The sequence below is a fragment of the Pongo pygmaeus genome, chromosome 1, assembly GCF_028885625.2.
Source record: "Pongo pygmaeus isolate AG05252 chromosome 1, NHGRI_mPonPyg2-v2.0_pri, whole genome shotgun sequence".
Lineage (NCBI taxonomy): Eukaryota > Metazoa > Chordata > Mammalia > Primates > Hominidae > Pongo > Pongo pygmaeus.
The window spans coordinates 75133816-75154330 of NC_072373.2; the positions used below are offsets into that span (position 1 = coordinate 75133816).

At 39.3% G+C, this 20515-nt stretch overlaps 1 protein-coding gene across 12 annotated transcripts in view; it reads right to left on the reverse strand.

Moving 5' to 3' along the window:
- Window positions 1-20515, reverse strand: part of RABGAP1L (RAB GTPase activating protein 1 like) — an 852978-nt gene that overhangs the window by 160605 nt on the left and 671858 nt on the right. The gene's annotated exons all lie outside the window — the stretch shown is intronic.

A 20515-nucleotide genomic window follows, 5' to 3' on the forward strand; every position in this document is an offset into this window, starting at 1 on the left:
CCAGCTACTCCAGTAGCTGTGGTGAGAGGATCTCTTGAACCTAGGAGGTTGAGGCTGCAGTGAGCTGTGATCACACCATTAACTCTAGCCTAGGTGATGGAGTGACACCCTGTCCCAGAAAATAAAAATAAATACATTATGCGACTGATAAATACTGGCAGTAATAATCAACTCTTAAATCTTGATTGCCTTCAGAAAATATGTAGTAAAGTGTAAGATTAGTACAAAAATAGTGAGTAAAAGAGGTAGTAAAGCAAAGACTCTGAAACCATACTGCCTGGATTCAAAATTTGGCTTTGTCATTTATTAGCCAAGTAGCCTTCATTAGGGACTTACACATTCTAGGCCTGTTTTCTGATCTATAGAATTGGGTCAATAAGAGTATTTACTTCATGGTGTTGTGATGATTAAATGATAAACATGCCAGGCATACAAGGAAGCAGGACATTATTGCTATGGTGGTTGCTATCATTACAAAGTTATTGTTAACCAATGCACTGCTTTCAAACAAAAATGGCAAACAGCGTAGAATCATAAGGGAAAAATATGTAGGAGTGGCAAGCTGGAGAAAGGGACCTGGGGCTACAGATGTGCCAGCAAAAGTCATGAACACACAGAGACAGCCAGGAGGAAGGTAGCCGGTAGTGGCTGTGGGTGTGCCCACTGTCAGCGCATGGATGTAACTGACACAGAGGTTGGGGGAGAAGGGGCTGCTGGAGGGAGCCTGAACTGGGTCTGTGATCTCCTTTTGCAACATGCTCATAGCACTCAGGTCCTAAGATCCATCACCAACTCTCTGTGGGGAAGGATATCTTTGGATCTGTTTTTGGGCACAGTTCATCTAGAATAGTGGGGAACATCAGCCAAAGAGGCAAAATTAAGTTGTGCACCTTTTGACAGCAGCAAGTATCTCTGGGCATTAAAGGCAAGTTTTGTCTAACGTAGCAGTTTTCCTGACAAATGCAGTACTCTACTCATGGATCTCTTTTTTCTTTTCTTTTTTTTTTTTTTTTTTTTCTTTTTTGAGATAGAGTCTTGCTCTATTGCCCAGGCTGGAGTGCAGTAGCACGAGCTCGGCTCACTGCAACCTCCACCTCCCGGGTTCAAGCAATTCTCCTGCCTCAGCCTCCTGAGTAGCTGGGATTACAGGTGCCTGACATCACACCAGGCTAATTTTTGCATTTTTTGTAGAGACAGGGTTTCACTATGATGGCCAGGCTAGTCTCGAACTCCTGGCCTCAGGTGATCCATCCGCCTTGGCCTCCCAAAGTGCTAGGACTATAGGCATGCCACCGCACCTGGCCTGGATCTTATTTTTCAAAAGAAAAAATACTAGATCTTTTGAATTTTCTTTTGTATTCTTTCTTGTTTCCACCGCATTTTTCTCCAAATACTGAGAATGTATTACATGATCTCCTCTCCTGTGCGTACCCCCAACTCTACTCTCCTACCTTAGGTCTTAGATCAATCTAAAGTTAAGTCACTGGAATTTGGATCTTGTGATATTTCACTGACTATACAGGTCTGATTATTTTATAAGGAACAAAGCTGTAGCCTTTTATCTAGACATAAAGCTAGTTCTTTTTTAGTCACCTAGAGGTTCTACCCATGAACCTCCATGAAAAATTTACATTAAGATGAGTCTAAATATATTATCCATAGAAAGAATCTAAGGTTATATCTGTTGGGATAAAATGACTAATGCTGAACCTTGAGATGAATTAAAACAAGAACAGATTAACTAGGGCTAATCAAAGAGTCTGTCTATAGCAAAACACTGAATAGTTAGGTTGATATTATATGGAAAGCTTTTATTTGGTTCTCTCATATTTTCAATTGGTCAGTGTCAGAGGAATAATTTCCAGTTGTCCTTTCTTTAAGACAAGGTGGACTCATCCTCAGGAAAAAAGGGCAACATTTACCCTGAAGAACCAATTGTAATATTCAACTTTAACTTCCTATTTAAATTGGAATATATGAATTTAAAGGTCAGCTGCTGCTGTATCTTGGCTAAGAATGTAGGTACTTTGGGAGACTCAGAGTACTCTCTTAGTCTTTAATTGCAATATTCTTAAGTGCTATTTTCTTAAGAAAGTGTTCATGTTCATTTTGGCAAATATATTCTCTTCCTCCATTGATTTATGTTGTCTAAAACATTCTTTTTAGAGTTAGCATTGTTCAATAGAACAATGAACCAGCACAACCAAAAGATACCAAAGTATTGTCAAAGTAAAATAAAATTAAATAAACAAAATTGAAAATTTCCCTCAAATCTCCTATAAATTATAAATAACCATGAGGTAGACAACTTAAACAATTTTGAGCCTCCTCCGAACTCTGGAAACCCATCTTTCTGACGTATGATAGAATCAGTATCATAGGTTAGATGTTCCTTGTAATCAGAGTATCTCTACTCAAATGTTATTACCAATTCATAATCATCTACTGTTTCTGCTATCAGAGACCCTAAACTGATGCCAGGTTCACTGATGCATTGGTTTGGTGAAGTATTTTTGTTTTGTTTGAAAAATAACAGCTCGCCAGGTGCGGTAGCTCATGCCTGTAATCCCAGCACTTTGGGATGCCGAGGCGGGCAGATCACCTGAGGTCAGGAGTTCGAGACCAGCCTGGCCAACATGATGAAACCCTGTCTCTACTAAAAATATAAAAATTGGCCAGGCATGGTGGCACATGCCTGTAGTCCCAGCTAGTTGGGAGGCTAAGGAAGGTGAATTGCTTGAACCTGGGAGGCAGAGGTTGCGGTGAGCTGAGATCGTGCCACTGCACTCCAGCCTGGGAGATAGAGTGAGACTCTGTCTCAAAAGAAAAAAAAAGAAAAATAATACCTCATGGCAAAAAAAATTCAAATTATATAAAAGGAAATTATTAAATCACATTATAAATAAAAATAAATAGATTAAATTAAACAAAAAGTATTAACGAGTAAAAGCAAATTTTATTGAATGGCAAGGAAGTCTCCTTTCCACACCAGACTTTCAGCTCTCTTCTCAGAAACTAAGCTAATCTTTTTTTTGTACTGAAACACAAATTTTCCATGCATGAATGTGGCAGACTGTTACAGGAATGGCTTCTAATCAGTCATGACTCCTGGTATCCCTTTCCCTTGTGGTATGTTTGAAACAGCTTGATAAGTGTTTGTGCACTGGCTCTTGCCTTCTTGAGAACATGGATCACAGTATTGTGAAGATGCTGAGCATGAGTAAGCATGGGGAAAGAGGGGCCCTGTTCTAAGCTGTTCCAACAGTTGAATGCTACCACATGAGTGAATCCAGGAGATACCAACAGAAGAACCGCCTAGCCAACTCACAGAATCACGAAAAATATTGTTGTTTTAAACCTGTAAGTTTTGGGATGGTTTGTTATATAGCAATAGATAATTGATACAATGGGCAACCATAAATATGCAGATATACTTATGACAGTCTTTGAATTTATGAAGAAAATAAATGGATAATTATGAAATGCATAAAAGAAACTGTACATCAAAATATAAAATGTGATTATAACTTCATACATAAAGACAGAAATAACTAGTCTATCATTTGTGATCTATTAGTAATTATATTACATTAGTAATTACATTAGCAATCTTTTGATTATAAACTCTTTTAATCTGACATTCTACTCTGTTTTAAAGTCTGTGGCATGTACATCTTAGCCTCAATTCTTTCAACACAGTTATTTTGATCACACATGACTAAGAAACTTATGCAAATGAAACTTGAAAAAACTTTTAGTATCCTAAAATCACTGTATAATAATCCAAAAAAATCTAATAGGGATGAGGGCGGGCATCTGGTTATCCACAACATCAAGGAAGAATGATGACCTTCTATCTAAGTCTTAATGGTCTGGAATGGTGGAAAATTCACAAATTTATATTGCATGAGCCCTCTAAGCTACACAGTATAATAAACACCACTCCTAAAAGCAAAATTCAGACAGATTTCACTTTTTATTTCATTTTTCTATAGGAATAAACCTGGAATACCACTCAGTGTAACACTTGAGGATTTTCCTGTTTATTACCAGAAGTATTTTCAGGAAAAATGCAAAGCCCAATATTCTTCATCTTTTATAAGCAGGGTTTATTACCTCAATAAATATAAATAAATAGTAGATGGACTCCTTGATTCATCTACTATGCTAGGTGTTGGTTCAGGCATCTAGGGAGGGGCAAGGAAGAGTCACAGCCTTGAGGACCTCACAATGAGAGAAACTAGAGTCATAATGACTAACTTGGTTGTACACTAATTATGGATTGCATTGTGCCAAGTTTCTTATTTATATTATCTTATTTATAATCTTGATAGCAATTCTATTTCATAGAAAATAGGATCTCCATTTTACAGAAGAGATAACTGAGGTACAATAAGTAACTTGCCAGAGATCAAACAGCTACTAATTAAGTGGAAAAGGCTAAATTTAAACTCCAACAATGTGGCTTCAGAAAACCACGTTCTTAACGCCAACAGTGGTGCTCTAGTGTAGGAATTGCCAGAGTCAGAATAAATAAAAGCCTAGGTTTCCAGAGCGGGTGATGTTTGACCTGCATCCTAAAGGGTAAATAGGAGTTTGCTTGACTACATGGCTACAAGAAGGAATTAATTTAGCCAATGCTTCACACATGTGTTTAATTTAATTAATTCTTACAACATCTCTGTGCAGTAGGTATTAGGCTTGTTTCACGATGAGGAAACTCATACTCAAGGAGCTCAAGTAACTTTCTCAGGATCACTCAGTAGAAACTGGAGCCAGAGTTCAAACCTAGACTTGTCCACTCCCAAAGCCTCTGCCTTCTCCAGGCAGTCCACAGACAGAAAGCAACCTAGGCAGAAGAAACAGGATGTGACAAGGCCATGGCATATTTGTATGAGTGAAAGGGAAGTGTGCCAACCTGAGCTGTGTGGGATTGTCTTGCAGGTAACAGGGAGCTTCAGTGTCCTCTGAGGAGTGATAAACTGAGGTTAGTTTTCCAGACAGACAACTCAAATGGTAGTATGCAGAGGAAACTAGAAGGGACAGAAACTAAAGCCGGAGAGACCAGTTATGAGACAGTTATAGCACTCCAGACAAGCAATGTCAGGAACCTGAAACTACAAATTCTGATGGCTCTAAGAAGATCCTACTATGTCAGACAATCTTCAAAATGTTTCCTTCACAGAAGCAATGTCTGCCATCTGGCTTCTTAAATAACGGCCATCCTAAAATTTGGTCAAAATTTAGGGATAAAAGTTTTTATGTAAATAATTCTAGAAAGTAAACTAAGTCCCTGTGTCCTATCTAGTATTCAACATATGTTGTTGCTTAAAATACTCTATTATAATACAATATAGACTTTCTTCTACCACTGGACATTGTGCAAAGATATAACTTACTTGCACAATTCACTGCCTCTCTTTCAGGAAAAGAGAGGAATTAGGGAGGTTGTGGTCTGCATAAGATAGGATACGATATTAAAAGCAGGATTATAAGAAAGTTAATGCAACAAGACCATACTAGAACAGGGTATATAAGGTAAATTAGAACTTCTAACAAGCTATCATGCATGCCAGAGAAAATTCCTTGCCAACCAAGTGGGCTGATAGAAGTGGAGGGTGGAGCTGTAAAAAAAATAGGATCTTTTAGATCATCTGAGAGTTTAGGAGAAAATGGGCGATGTTGGGTATGCTGACAAAAATAGGAAACTGTCATGTGTTATAAGATATTGGAGGTATAGCTCAGAGCTACCAAGCAAGATTCACGTTCAGAAGAGAATGTTTTCAGAGAAATTGAGAAGAAATGTGCACTCAGTTATTATGAGAACAACACTGTTATGGGGTGAATTGTGTGTCCCCCCAATTAATATGTTGAAATCCTAACTCCCAGTACCTCCAGTATCTGTATTGGGAGATAAGGCCTTTAAAGAGACAATTAAGTTAAAATGGGTCCTTAGGGTGGGCTCTAATCCAATATGACTGGTGTCCTTATAAAAAGAGATTAGAGCTGGGCACAGTAGCACATGCCTATAGTCCTTGCTGCTCAGTAGGAGGCTAAGCCATGAGGATCGTTTGAGCCCAGTAGTTCAAGATTGCAGTGAGCTATGATCACACCTGTGACTAGCCACTACACACCAGCCTGGGCAACATGGTGAGACACCATCTCTTAAAAAAAAACAAAGAGAGAGAGAGATTAGGACACAGATAATATAGACAGAGGAATAATCATGTGAGGATACAATGAGATGGCGACCATCCCATGTGGAAACCAAGAAGAGAGGCCTCAAAAGAAATCAACCCTGCCAACATCTTGATCTTGGACTTCTAACCTTCAGAACTGTGAGAAAGCAAATTTCTGTTGTTTAAGCCTCCCAGTCTATGCATCCAACCAGCCTAAACACATATGAAGAAATGCTCATCATCACTAATCATCAGAGAAATGCAAATCAAACCCACAATGAGATACCATGTCACACCAGTCAGAATGGCTTTTGTTAAAATGTCAAAAAAATAACATGTTGGCGAGGCCGCAAAGAAAAGGGAATGCTTATACATGGTTGGTGGGAATGTAAATTACTCTAGCCACTGCGGTGAACAGTTTAGAGATTTATCAAAGAAATGTTGAATTACCATTTGAACCAGCAATCCCATTACTGGGTATACAAGCAGAGGAAAATAAATTGTTCTATCAAAAAGACACATGTACCTGTATGTTCACCACAGAGCTATTCATAACAGCAAAGACTTAGAATCAAGCAGGTGCCTATCAATGGTGGACTGGATAAAGAAAATGTGGTGGCCGGGCGTGGTGGCTCACGCTTGTAATCTCAGCACTTTGAGAGGCCGAGGCAGGTGGATTACCTGAGGTCAGGAGTTCGAGACCAGCCTGGCCAACATGGTGAAACCCCATCTCTACTAATAATACAAAAATTAGCGGAGGATGGTGGCACACACCTGTATTCCCAGCTACTCAGGAGGCTGAGGCAGGAGAATCACTTGAACCCAAGAGGCGTGAGTCAAGATCGCACCATTGCACTCCAGCCTGGGCAATGAGAGTGAAACTCTGTCTCCAAAAATAGAAAAAAAGAAAACTGAAATCACGTTTTCTGCAGCAACGTGGATGCCATTGGAGGTCATTATCCTAAACGAACTAATGCACAAACAGAAAACCAAATACTACATGTTTTACTTATAAGTGGGAGTTAAACATTGAGTACACATGGACATAGAGATGGGAACAACAGATACTCAGGACTACTTGAGGGAGGCAGGAAGTAGCCAAGAGCTGAAAAACTACCTGTTGCACACCAAGCTCACTATCTGGGTGAGAGATTCCTTTGTACTCCAAGCCTCAGCATCTCGCAATATACTCATGTGACAAACCCGCACCTGTACCCTTGATTGTTTTTTTTTTTTTTTTTTTGAGACAGAGTTTTGCTCTGTCGCCCAGGCTGGAGAGCAGTGGCGCCATCTCCAGTCACTGTAACCTCTGCCTCCTGGGTTCAAGCGATTCTTCTGCCTCAGCCTCCCAAGTTGGGATTACAGCTGGGATTACAGGCATGCGCCACCACACCCAGCTAATTTTGTAACTTTAGTAGAGATGGGGTTTTGCCATTTTGGCCAGGCTGGTCTCAAACTCCTGGCCTCAAGTGATCCACCACCTTGGCCTCCCAAAGTGCTGGGATTACAAGCATGAGCCACCATGCCTGGCTATACCCTCGATTCTAAAATAAAAGTTGAGTAAAGAATCCTTCCAGTGTGTATATATTTTGTTAGGGCATCCCTAGAAAATGAATGCAGATGTAAAACAGCAGACATGAGAAACAGAAACAAAAGTATGACCTTTTCAGGAACCAACTTTGTAAGAAACTTCAGCTAAAACTTTTCAGGATAAAAGTAGCAAGAGTTAGTAGGAAGTATGGTGACCCTACGGGTTAGGGATAACGGAATAAGGCAGTGCCTGGAAAGGCTAACACACTGATAAATCTGTTGAACTTGTGCCACAATGAGAACGTGACGCTTCTCCTAGCCTAAACTACTATCAGAACACTATGTTTTACCACCTCTTTATATCGTTTGTACTCCAAGATTCCCTCACATTATAAAAATCAAAAAAGCAAAACCAATAATGAGTATTTAAAAGAGACTATATTAACTACATATACAGTAATGATTTGGGTAGGAAGTGCCTCAGGCTGAGAAAAAAGGCAAAAGGTAGATGTTCTAGATGAAAGAAATAGCTCTGTTCCTCTCACAGGTTGAAGTAACAAAATCCCCAAGTCAGAGGGTTTGGCAATGAGAAAAGAATGCCCATTTAATCACAACTATTAACTACAGCAAGGAATATAATTTCCTCCTTAGTAGTTTGTTGTCTTTAAGTGGAACTTCAGAAGGCTTGACAAACAACAGTTGGAGATATGTGAACAACATTTAAAATATTTCGCTTTTTTTGGTTGCTATGGTCATTTACATGTTGCTGCCACCATTTCAAAAAAAAAAAAAATTTTTTTAGGAACGGTAGGGGAGAGAGGAGGAGAGAAAAAGGCCCAACAGTAAAATAAGCAATTTCTCCAGAATATTAATTAGATTTAGTTATTTGCAAGGTAAATGGATCTGAGTTGGAGAAATGAAAATATGAAAAATTACTCAGTAAATCTAATATAATTATATTTTATATTCCCCAGACTAGAGGCATTGGTATCTAAAACAGTTGTGCTTTAAGTGTTTAGAATACTAAACCCTCAAGATCCAATGGCCCAGCCTTCCTAATGTAACTTATTTGAAACACCTAAGACATTTAAGTTTATTTCTTATTTATTTAGAGACGGAGTCTTGCTCTGTTGCCCAGGCCGGACTGCAGTGGCACGATCTCAGCTCACTGAAACCTTCCCCTCCTGGGTTCAAGTGACTCTCCTGGCTTAGCCTCCCAAGTAGCTGGGACTATAGGCGTGTGCCACCATGCCCAGCTAATTTTTGTACTTATATATATAGATATGTATATATCTATATATATACATTTTTTGAGACGGAGTTTCACTCTTTCGCCCAGGCTGGGGCGAAGTGGAGCGACCTCAGCTCACTGCAACCTCTGACTTCCAGGTTCAAGAGATTCTCCTGCCCCAGCCTCCCTAGTAGCTGGGATTACAGGCACGTGCCACCACACCTGGCTAATTTTTGTATTTTTAGTAGAGACGGGGTTTCACCCTGTTGGCCAGGCTGGTCTCGAACTCCTGACCTTAGGTGATCCACCCACCTTGGCTTCCCAAAGTGCTATGATTACAGGTGTGAGCCATTGCACCTGGCCTAAATTTTCTATTTTTAGTAGAGACAGGGTTTCACCATGTTGGTAAGGCTGGTTTCAAATTCCCGACCTCAAGTGATTGGGAAAGTATCCCAAAGTATTGGGAGGCAAAGGCAAGTATTACAGGCATGAGCCACTGTACCCAGCCAGTTTCTAATTTATTTTTACTGATACATAATAATTGTACATATTTATGGGGTACATATGATATTTTGCTCCATGAATGCAATGTGTAATGATTACATCAGAGTACTTAGGATATCGATCACCTCAAGCACGTATCAATTCTTTTTGTTGGGAACCTTTTGAATCTTCTATTTTGAAGTACACAATAAATTATTAACTATAGTCACCCTGATGTGCTACTGAATACTATAACTTATTCCTTCTATCAAAGTGTATGTTTGTGTGCCCATTAACCAACCTCTCTTCGTTTATTTTTATTGTTGCCTAAAAGAATGAAATTAAATTATTTCCAGTGAGAAGCAACAAGGGTTCAGAGGAATGTTTTCTTTTCTTCTGTAAATCAGATCCCCAAACACAAATCATGAAGCACACTTTAAACATAATGTTAATATGAATTCAAGTGATAATAAATAAATAAAATAATTCAAAGAAATGTGGAATCACGGTAAATGGTTGCAGGAAAATTATTGATTACTGCTGTTCCCAATAGTGAAGACAAGTTCTAACGTTATGGCCAACTCTGATAAATATAAATCACACCTACTGGATAAAAAGTAATTGGCAAAACACTTCAGAAAGGTAAACAAAATATGGAAACTCTTATTTAAGAGCATAATCATTAGGTTTTGATCCATTATAAGACTGCTGGGCGTGAATTAGGTGCAGGGAAAAAAAGAAAACTTAAAGTTTTTGAAGAAAAATAAACTACCAGGTGAGATAGCAATTCTGATGTTCTTTTTGTTGTTAATTATGCATGGAATGCACATAGTTCCAATTTTGGAACGTCTATAAAGGCATAATGCTCTATTCCTATGGTTTACTATTTCTTTTTCTAAGAAAAGAGTTGCCCAAATATAAATCAATTTTTATATCCATTAGTTTACCCATCAAGTTAATTTTAAAATGTATGCATGGCTTTCTTTTTAATGAACTGCCAGAAAATGACTGGCAGAAGTAGGTACAGGGTAGAAATAAAATGGCAGAAGCAAATAAAGGAGACAAATGTGTTCTAGCTCAGGGGTCCCTACCACCAGGCAGCGGACCAGTACCGGTCATTAGGAACCGGGCCACACAGAAAGAGGTGCCTCATGGGAGAGCAAGCATTACCGCCTGAGCTCTGCCTCCTGTCTGATCAGCAGTAGCATTAGATTCTCATAGGAGTGTGAACCCTATTGTGAACCGCACACGCAAGGGATCTAGGCTGCTCTGTCTATGAGAATCTAATGCCCTCCCCCTCCACCATGGAAAAATTGTCTTCCATGAAAATGATCCCTGGTGCCAAAAAGGTTGGAGACCACTGTTCTAGCTGATTAGGAAGGGCCACAAAAGCTGAGTTTTTTAAATGTGGAAGGTGCCTGATGCCTAAGCATCTGGAGCTCTGACCTGTTTCCTCTGCCTGTTATCAACTGTTTCAGAACATGTCCAACATTAACATGTTACCTGCTCACTGGGAATGAAACAAAACAATACCCCAATCTAAGGTTCACTGAAGACTATGAGTGTTAATAGAAGTCTCAAAGGCAAACAGTGGCAAATGCTTTGATATAGAAACTACTTCATTATCTTTTTTTTTTTTTTTTTTTTTTTTGAGACACAGTCTTGTTCCATTGCCCAGGCTTGGAGTGCAGCGGTGCAATCTCCGCTCACCACAACTTCCACCTCCCGGGTTCAAGTGACTCTCCTGCCTCAGCCTCTCGAGTACCTGGGACTATAGGCGTGCGCCACCATGCCCGGCTAATTTTTGTATTTTTAGCAGAGACAGGGTTTCACTATGTTGGCCAGGCTGGTCTCCAACGCCTGACCTCGTGATCCACCCGTCTTGGCCTCCCAAAGTGCTGGGATTACAGGCGTGAGCCACCGCACCCAGCTTTATTATCAATGTGTTAATTATCACATCTGTATCCTATAACATGATAACATTTCTCCAGCAGAAGATTATGACACTAAACCTAACAACTCAAATGTGGTTGTCAACATATAGAGGTCTTTATAGAAAAGGAACACAAGATGTGTTTTAATCAAAAGTGAATCTTTTCAATGGTGTACATAAAAGCACACATTTTAGATCCAAGAAGTTGACAAAAACTTCCGTAGGACCTCAGTGCTAATTCAAAGAAAGCCTCTATTTCAGAGAGTACATTCTTGTTCACGCACAGCAACAACAGCCAGGAATAAATAGCAAACAGCATGAAGAAATTAGAGGTAAATTGCTTTTAATGCAATTGTTCTTTACAGTTTTGCTCTACTGTGAAAGTTATTTTCAAAAACATTCAAATCCAGTTATGAATATGGAGGTCTTAGAAGAAAAAAAATTAAATTCTAGATAAAGGAATCTACCACTGTCTCATTAAAAACATGATTTGTGAGGGGTAAGATCAAATTGTATTTGCAACTTTGGGAGAGTAGAAAATAGTCCAGCACAATATATAGGTAATTGAGCTGGAGCAGAGCTTAGAATTTTCTGAGGTAAGTAGGTGATAAGTAACATCTTATCATTGGTAGCTACCTCTCTAGCATGGGGTAGGAAGATAATTTTGGTGTGTGAGAAGATGCCAGGTCAGGATTCTGCTTTTAATCATGAGTGCCCTTCTTCATTCCCTCATTCCCCCTACCTGCACTGCTTCTGCCATCTTTGTCCATTCCTCCCACAATGCATTTCCAACCCTTAATCATGTGATCAGAGTAAAATGGTAGTGATGGTGGCAGAATTATTAGGACAAAGAGAAGCAAATCATAGGAGGTGGCCATGAATGCTGAAATAGTAATTGGCATGGTTTTGCTGTGATCACTGGAAATTATGAGCACAGGGCAGTTTTTTTCTTTTTTTTTTGAGATGGAGTCTCACTCTGTTGCCCAGGCTGGAGTGCAGTGGTGCAATGTCAGTTCACTGCAACCTCCGCCTCCCGGGCTCCAGCAATTCCCATGCCTCAGCCTCCTGAGTAGCTAGGATTATAGGCACGTGCCACCATGCCTAGGGAAATTTTTGTATTTTAGTAGATACGGGGTTTCACCATGTTGGCCAGGCTGGTCTTGAACTCCTGAGCTCAGGCGATCTGCCCGCCTCAGCCTCCCAAGGTGCTAAGATTACAGGCGCGAGCCCAGGGCAATATTACTTTCTAGTATCAGAAAGCTCTCTTTAAAATATATGAATTTTTGAAAAAAAGATGCTTTTTATCTTGGGTAACCACCAATAAGTGAAGTAATCTCCTCTTCCACCATTCTTCCTGAGTCCAATAATTCTTTGTTCCCTTCTCCCAGGCCCTTTTCTTGTAGTCTTTCAGTCCCATCTATCTTCACTCTCTTTTCTATTAATTAGACTCCATTTCCCATCATGTCAACCACTCTCCTGCTATTAGCCTCATCTCCTCAACCCTGTGGTGTACCAGTGTCAGAAACTACCAGCTCAAAAGTGACTCTTAATATTCAGAAATTGAGTGGGGCAGTTAAGTCACTGGTAGCTTGAAATTTGGCCATGGTGGGAGTATTCATACCATGGAAATGGGCAAATGCTACAAATCAGGGATACTTCTTTCTCTCCTCCCTCTTACTCCCCAACCCAATAAACAGTTTATCAGCACAACTGCCCTGGCCTCATGTCCTTCCTTTGCCTCATATTGGCAAACCTCAACTGTGGTTAAAATAACTGTCTGTCTTCTTCATATATACATTTGGACTACTAAATGTTTCTAGAGAAAATTACAAAACACTGCAGATTTTTGCCACTATGAACTCATAGTCTACAACAATATAGACTAACTGTTCTTTTGAGTTTTTCCAGTCTAAAAGCTCTTCCATGTTTCTCAAAGCTGTCACTTTACTGCATTCCCTTCATCCTAGATCCTGTTTAACAGAAACAATAGAAAACTTCAAATGAAATATCCTCAATTTCTTCCTCACCAAACTACACATTCACCATTTTCCCCATCCTTCCCTTGCCTATTCCCTCCAGCTTGTAATGAAAGGTCCATTCTTTTGAGGTTAATCCCTTACCTCCTCAGAGTCCTTTTCCTGTTAATATATTTCCCTTTCTTTAACTTTTCTCTTTCTGTGGGCTTTTCCTTCTTATTGGTAGATGAAGTGGTTCGGTCCCTAGATATCAACTGTCATCATTCTCTGAACTACAGTCACACTGGCCTTCTCCTAGTTTCTACAACTTACTATATTCTCTCCCTCTTCACAGGCTTTGCATATGCTGCTTTTCAGTCTAGAAAACCTTGTAATCTCAGTTCAAGAACGCTTTCCCTAGATCACTGAGTCAAAGTCAGGTTCCTTTGCTCTTTGCTCTCATATATCTTTATTATATCTCTTCTGAACATTTATCTCACTCTGTAAGTATACATTTATTAAGGTGATTAAATTAACACTGTGAATTCTATGAGCTCTGAGAGCATATGTGCTTTTGCTCAATCTCATATTCCCTGGGTCTATCTGGTACAATGCCTGGCATATAGTAGGTGCTCAAAGAAGAAATTAAGATTCATTGGAAACTTTTCAGCATTAAAGACTCATCTTTCCCATCCTCCAAAAATCCATCTTAGTCTCAACGTCCTCTTATCTCTCTCTCTTGTACTTACTCATCTCTCTCTCTCTCACACTTACTCTAAGGCTTGCTATCTCTTTTTTTTTTTTTTTTTTTTAGAGACAGGCAGGGTCTTGCTCTGTCACCTGGGCTGGAATGCAATGACACAGTCATAGCTCACTGCAGCCTCCAACTCCTGGGCTCAAGCCATCCTTCCACCTCAGCCACTCGAGTAGCTAGGACTCCAGGCACGTGCCACCACGCCCAGATAATTTTTGGGGTTTTTTTGAGACAGGGTCTCACTCTTGTCACCCAGGCTGGAGGGCAGTGGCATGATCTTAGCTCCCTGCAACCCATGGCTCCCAAGCTCAAAAAATCCTCACATCTCAGCCTCCTGAGTAGCTGAAACTACAGACACATGTCACCATGCCTGGCTAATTTTTTTTTTTTTTTTTTCTGGTAGAGACGGGGTTTCGCCATGTTGCCCAGGCTGGTCTTAAACTCCTGGGCTCAAGTGATCCACCTGTCTCAGCCTCCCAAAGTGCTGGGATTACAGGTGTGAGCCATCACACCTGGCCTTTTCAAATATTTTGTAGAGATGGGTTCTCACTTCGTTGCCCAGGCTGCTGTCAAACTCCTGACTTCAAGTGATCCTCCTACCTTGGCCTCCCAAAGTGTTGGGATTACAGGTGTGAGCCACCATGCTCAGTCCAATTACTGGCTATCTCTTCCATTTTCCATCCTCTCCCCATACTAACCTTCTTAGAAAAACAGTCTCATCTTCATTTCTCCATTTACTCACCTGCTATTTATTCCTTGAATCATTGGGTTTTATTTGTCATAACTTAACTGAAACTACTTTCATTAAGACCATTAAGGATGTCTTTTCATTAAATATTTCACAATAGCCACTTTCCACTTCTCAGTACCTTATACATGACCTCTAGGTACCACTGACACTTGTTCAACTCCTTCCTTCTTGAAAACAAACACCTTTTCCCTTAGTGTTCACAGTCATACTCTTCTGGGTTTCTTCTTGCCTTCTAGTCTCACCAGCTTCTATTCCCTCGTCTGTATTCTACATGTGAATGCATCTATCCTCCACCCTTCTCTCTGCTCATTGTATATACTCCACTATAAGAATTCACCCATTCCCACGGTTTCAATGCTGATGACTCCCAAATGTCTACTTTTAGCTCAGATCTCACTTCAGTATCCACCTGCCTATTGGATATTTATATCTACTTGGATATGAGTTGTGGATATGTACCACAAACAACATATTCAAAACTTAACTCATTATCTTTAGTGCTTATAATTTGTTCTCTTGTTTGTTTCCTTTCTCAGTGTGATTTCCACCAAGTTGCTTAAGTAAGAATCCTAAGTGCTATCGCTAGCTCTCTTTATCTGCCCTGATGCTCACATGTAATCACTAAAATCTGTTCATTTTATGTCTTGTATGTCTCTGGAATTCATCCATAATTTCTTCAGCCCATTACAAAAACTCTGGTCTCTTCTCACCTAGATGACTGCAACAGCTCCTGAAATGGTCTGTCACCAATACCAAATCTTAACCCTTTCAATCCATTCCCACACAACAACCAGAATGACCTTCCTAACAATAACCTGATAATTTATGTCTCCTATTTTAAATCCTTCAGTGCTTGTCACTCCCCTCAGGATAAAATCCAAATTGCTTACCATGGTTTACAAGGCTCTGCACAAGCTGGCTGGCTCCTGCTTACCTCTCTAGTCTTTTCTCTATCTACTCCCCTAACTCCCTCTCCCTCCTTGCAACCTACTCTCCAGTCATGACCTACATTCAGGTCTTGGGCAACTCCATATTTTTTTTTTACCTATGGGTTTCTGCTTCTCTGCATGAAACATCCTTCTCCCTGCCTTGATACACTCCTTAACTCCTAATAATCTTTCAGATTTCATTTTAACTCTTACTTCCTCTGAAAAGTCCTCTTGGCATAGTTCCTGGGACACAACAGGCACTCAATAAATAACTTTTCTTTCCTAATTTTCTTTCTTTAGGTTAATGTCAGATTTTGCCTTTTAATTTTGCTCAAATTATTTTACTAATAAAATACAAGTGAAATAAGCTAACAAATTTTAAAAAGCTCTATTATAAAGCTCTACCAACAGAAAATTATGGATGATTGTGCTTATGAACTTTGCTACTACTGAAGTCCATTGTAAATATGGTACTTGGAACATTATTCCAAATAAAAATCAACTTAAAACCAAAACAAAACAAAAAAAAGACTGACCGAGTGCAGTGGCCCTCCCAGCACTTTGGGAGGGCAAGGTGGGTTGATCATGAGATCAGGAGATCGAGACTATCTTGGCCAACATGGTGAAACCCTGTCTCTACTAAAACACAAAAAATTAACCAGGCATGGTGGCGTGTGCCTGTCGTCCCAGCTACTCGGGAGGCTGGGCAGGGGCACTGCTTGAACTGGGGAGGCGAAGGTTGCAGGAAGCAGAGATCGCGCCATTGCATTCTAGCCTGGTGACAGAGCAAGACTCCTTCTCAAAAAAAAAAAGACTTGTTTCTTAACCTTTGGAGAATAATTCTCAGGAAAAGTTTACATGGCCATAGAGCTAAGCTACATATGCACCTATTTGAGCTGTAAGGAGGCATAAAATACTGAATCATAAACAACCAATCAAATACCTGACAGTTTCTGACCAACGGGAATGGTAATTTCATCAATTCAACCTGATACAATATAAATGGTATTGAATAAAAATATGTAGAAAAACAGGTAATCAGATCAAGAATTATAAAGATTATGTGTACATGCACTTAATAAAGCTAATATATTATGAGGCCTGGTGCGGTGGCTCATGCCTGTAATCTCAACACTTTGGGCGGCCGAAGAGGGTGGATCACCTGAGGTTGGGAGTATGAGACTAGCCTGATGGAGAAACCCCATCTCTACTAAAAATACAACATTATCCGGGCATGGTGGCGCATGCCTGTAATCCCAGCTACTTGGGAGGCTGAAGCAGGAGAATTGCTTGAACCAGGGAGGCAGAGGTTGCAGTGAGCTGAGATGGCACCATTGCACTCCAGCCTGGGCAACAAGAGCAAAACTCTATCTCAAAAAAAAAAAAAAAAAGCTATATATTATGTTACTAAGAAAAACAAAATGCTCATATGTTCATACAAAGAAATTCAAATTTCTGGTAATTCAGAGTCTCTGAAGCCAAAATCCAAGTTTAAGAAGCTCTGCAACGACAGCATTTTTAACTATAAGGCAAAAATCAAATTATGATATTTAATAAAAACTGACTCCCTGGGAAAATACAGGATATTCATATTAGGCACTTTAAACATCTTTTATTTAGGTCTTGATTTCAGTATTAAAAGTAACCAAATGACTATTCAAAGTAAAGCCTGATGGGTCAATATGTTTTCTGATTTTGGCCTAGTTGAAACCATAGGAACAGAAGGGTATTAGAATAACTTGGAGTCACATTAGTTAAATTACCAGTTTAGAAGCTATTGAAAATGTTCCTGATATTTAATGTCATACAAGTTTTGGAAAAATAAAATTATTTATCCAATTTAATGTGCTTTATTAACAAATCTTGTTGGTACACTCACAGAAATAAACCTCACACAGAGCTAACAAGTTATTTTTTGCTTGCAACCGCTGCATCTATTTTAAAGCCAGTTTCAGTTTCACTGAAATCACTGGTTACAGTTCCTTAAAATTAAAGGAAAGTGATTATTTTGAGGGGTAATTAAATGGGAACATGTCCATTCAAAAAAGATACAACTATATACAACACCAACTTTGAAAATAATTTAAAAAATTTTAAAACTTGATTACTTTTGGCAGAAATTCTATCTTTAATCTTAAACAGGCTATGGATAAGGAGTTAAACTTTCTTGCCTATTCCATGCCTGCAGTCACCTTTGTCCATGAATGCTTTGTCTAACACATAAGTCTCAGTCTATAAGTCCATCATCTCCTAAAATTTCCAACTGCCAGCACAAGCTGCTGTAATGATGGCATGATGACTCACATCCTTACCTACACATGCACTTCCATTATTCATTGTAACACCTCATCATCTACAGCCTCTCATGGGTTGTGGTAGATCAGAGTGGGGAACGGGGAGGTGGTAGGAACAGTGGGATAGGTCTTAGTGTTTTTTCAAAACTATAAGCTATTGTAAAATCGATTTAGTGGGTTGTGGTCAGCCTTTTGGTTTGGGGATTTTCTTGGGATCCGGGGAGAAGTTTAAAATAGAATAGAATACAATACAATAGGTTGGGCAATGGTAGCTCACACCTGTAATCCCAGCACTTTGGGAGGCTGAGGTGGACGGATTACTTGGGGTCAGGAGGTCGAGACCAGCCTGGCCAACATGGTGAAACCCTGTCTCTACTAAAAATACAAAAATAGCCGGGTGTGGTGGCGCATGACTGTAGTCCCAGCTACTCAGGAGGCTGAGGCAGGAGAATTGCTTGAACCTGGGAGGTTGCAGTGATCAGAGACTGTGCCACTGCACTCCAGCCTGGGCAACAGAATGAGACTCCATCTCAAAAAAAAAAAAAGAAAATACAATACAATAGAACAAAAAAAATCAGAGTGCCTCAGTGTAAGAGTAAGTATCTCTTCAGTTATGTATGTATATAAGTACGTACATATAGTCATGGTCTTGACATAAAAGCAACCAAAATATAAGTCTTGGTTTAAAAACTATTTTAGACCTTTGGATTAGAGACCTACATTCTAGTCCCAGCACAATCCCAGCCCAATACTGGACTACTTATGTCTTCCTTCTTTCAGTTTCACCTCACATTTGCCTCACAATCATTCACTCTACAATTATATGTTATAAACGAAATGGTGTCCTGTGGATACCATCTTAAATATTCAAGAAAAAAGGCATTCTCCTTAGATAATGCAAAGAAAACCCCACAAAAAACTATTAAAACTTTACAAATTATTAAATTATTAAAAATTTTAAATTATTGAAACCTTATTAAAAGCTTTAAAAATATTCATATTTACCTATTCATGTCCAAAAAAATTTATTCTGGTTGTACCTAGCACTTCCCTTCCAGGAGCAGTCCATTTGGATTATATTTTGAACTTGTTTTCTAACATTTTATGCTTCTCCATCTCTCAGATCCCATGTTTCTGGACTGATAATAACTAGCCACCTCCAGGAACTTCAAATATTATATTGGAGAAAAAATTTTTCCCTATACATGTCATGTTTTTCTATTGTTTTCCTGGGTTTCTTTTGTCCTCAGTGACTTGCCAATCCTCTGAGATTTCCTTTGAAAACATTTAACTTTTCACCTTACCTGTACCTCTTATTTCTCTACTCTTTTATTCTTAGAAATAAATATTTTATTTTAAAGGATGCCTACAGCATCCTTTGACCCAATTTACAATACTTCTCTCTGGCATCTCTGAAACAATCAGTTGGCTGAAGCCTACCTTTCAAACTCACCACCCACAAAATTCAGTCAAAGGCATCATGCCCACTAGAATATACTTTCAAAGTTACAAATAAATGTGGCTTAGACTTTGGCCAAATAAAACAATCAGTCGTGAAGGCTTTAAAGAGTTTGCATTTCAGAATGAAAACTTCAGAAATCCATCTTTCTTATGACAGCTTTGGGAAATGATCTCTTTGAATATAAAGCTCACTTAAAAGACAAAATAATTTTTTTCTGCCCAGTTACTTACTTTCAGTGTTGAACTGTATTTTTTAACATTTATAATTTGATTTAAATTTAAAATGATTGTGTTATACCAAAAAATGTTACAGTGGCTCTGGTGCCTAAAAGAAGTCTGTGTCAAAGTAACTTTTAAGTAATATGCTTAATAAGTTGATGGTGACTCTTATCTCCCAGTTGCGTAGTTTAAAATCGGTGCAATCATTTTAACTCTTCTTTTCTTCTCACACTCACATTTAATATATCAGGAAATCTTACTGGTTTTCTTTCAAAAATATCCAGGTTCCAACCATCTCCATCTCCACTCCATCTCTATCTCCACTGTTAACACCCTGGTTCAGTCTATCATCATCTCTCAAGAGGATTACTCCAAAATCTCCTGTCTGATGTCCCTACTTCTCTTACCTTCCTATGGTTGTTTTTAACAAAATAGCCATTGTGATCCTTTAAAAACCTCAGACACATCATATCATTGCTCCACTAAAAACCCTGCAAGAGCTCCCTGCTCCACTCAAAGTAAAGCTTAAATGCTTACAATGGCCTACATTTTCTGGCTCTTTGTGAGCATTCCTACTACTCCTATTTCATTCACTTCACTCCAGCTGCACTGGCCTTCCTGTTCCTCAAGCCCACCCAGGCATGAGACAGTATCTGGGCCTTTGAACTGGCTATTGCCTCTGCCTAGAAAGCTTTTCCCTGGGACATCTCCATGACTAATCTCTCATCTCCTTCATTGACTCAGTGAGGTCCACATTGACTATCTAATAACAATCATAACCTTTGCTCCCCCACCA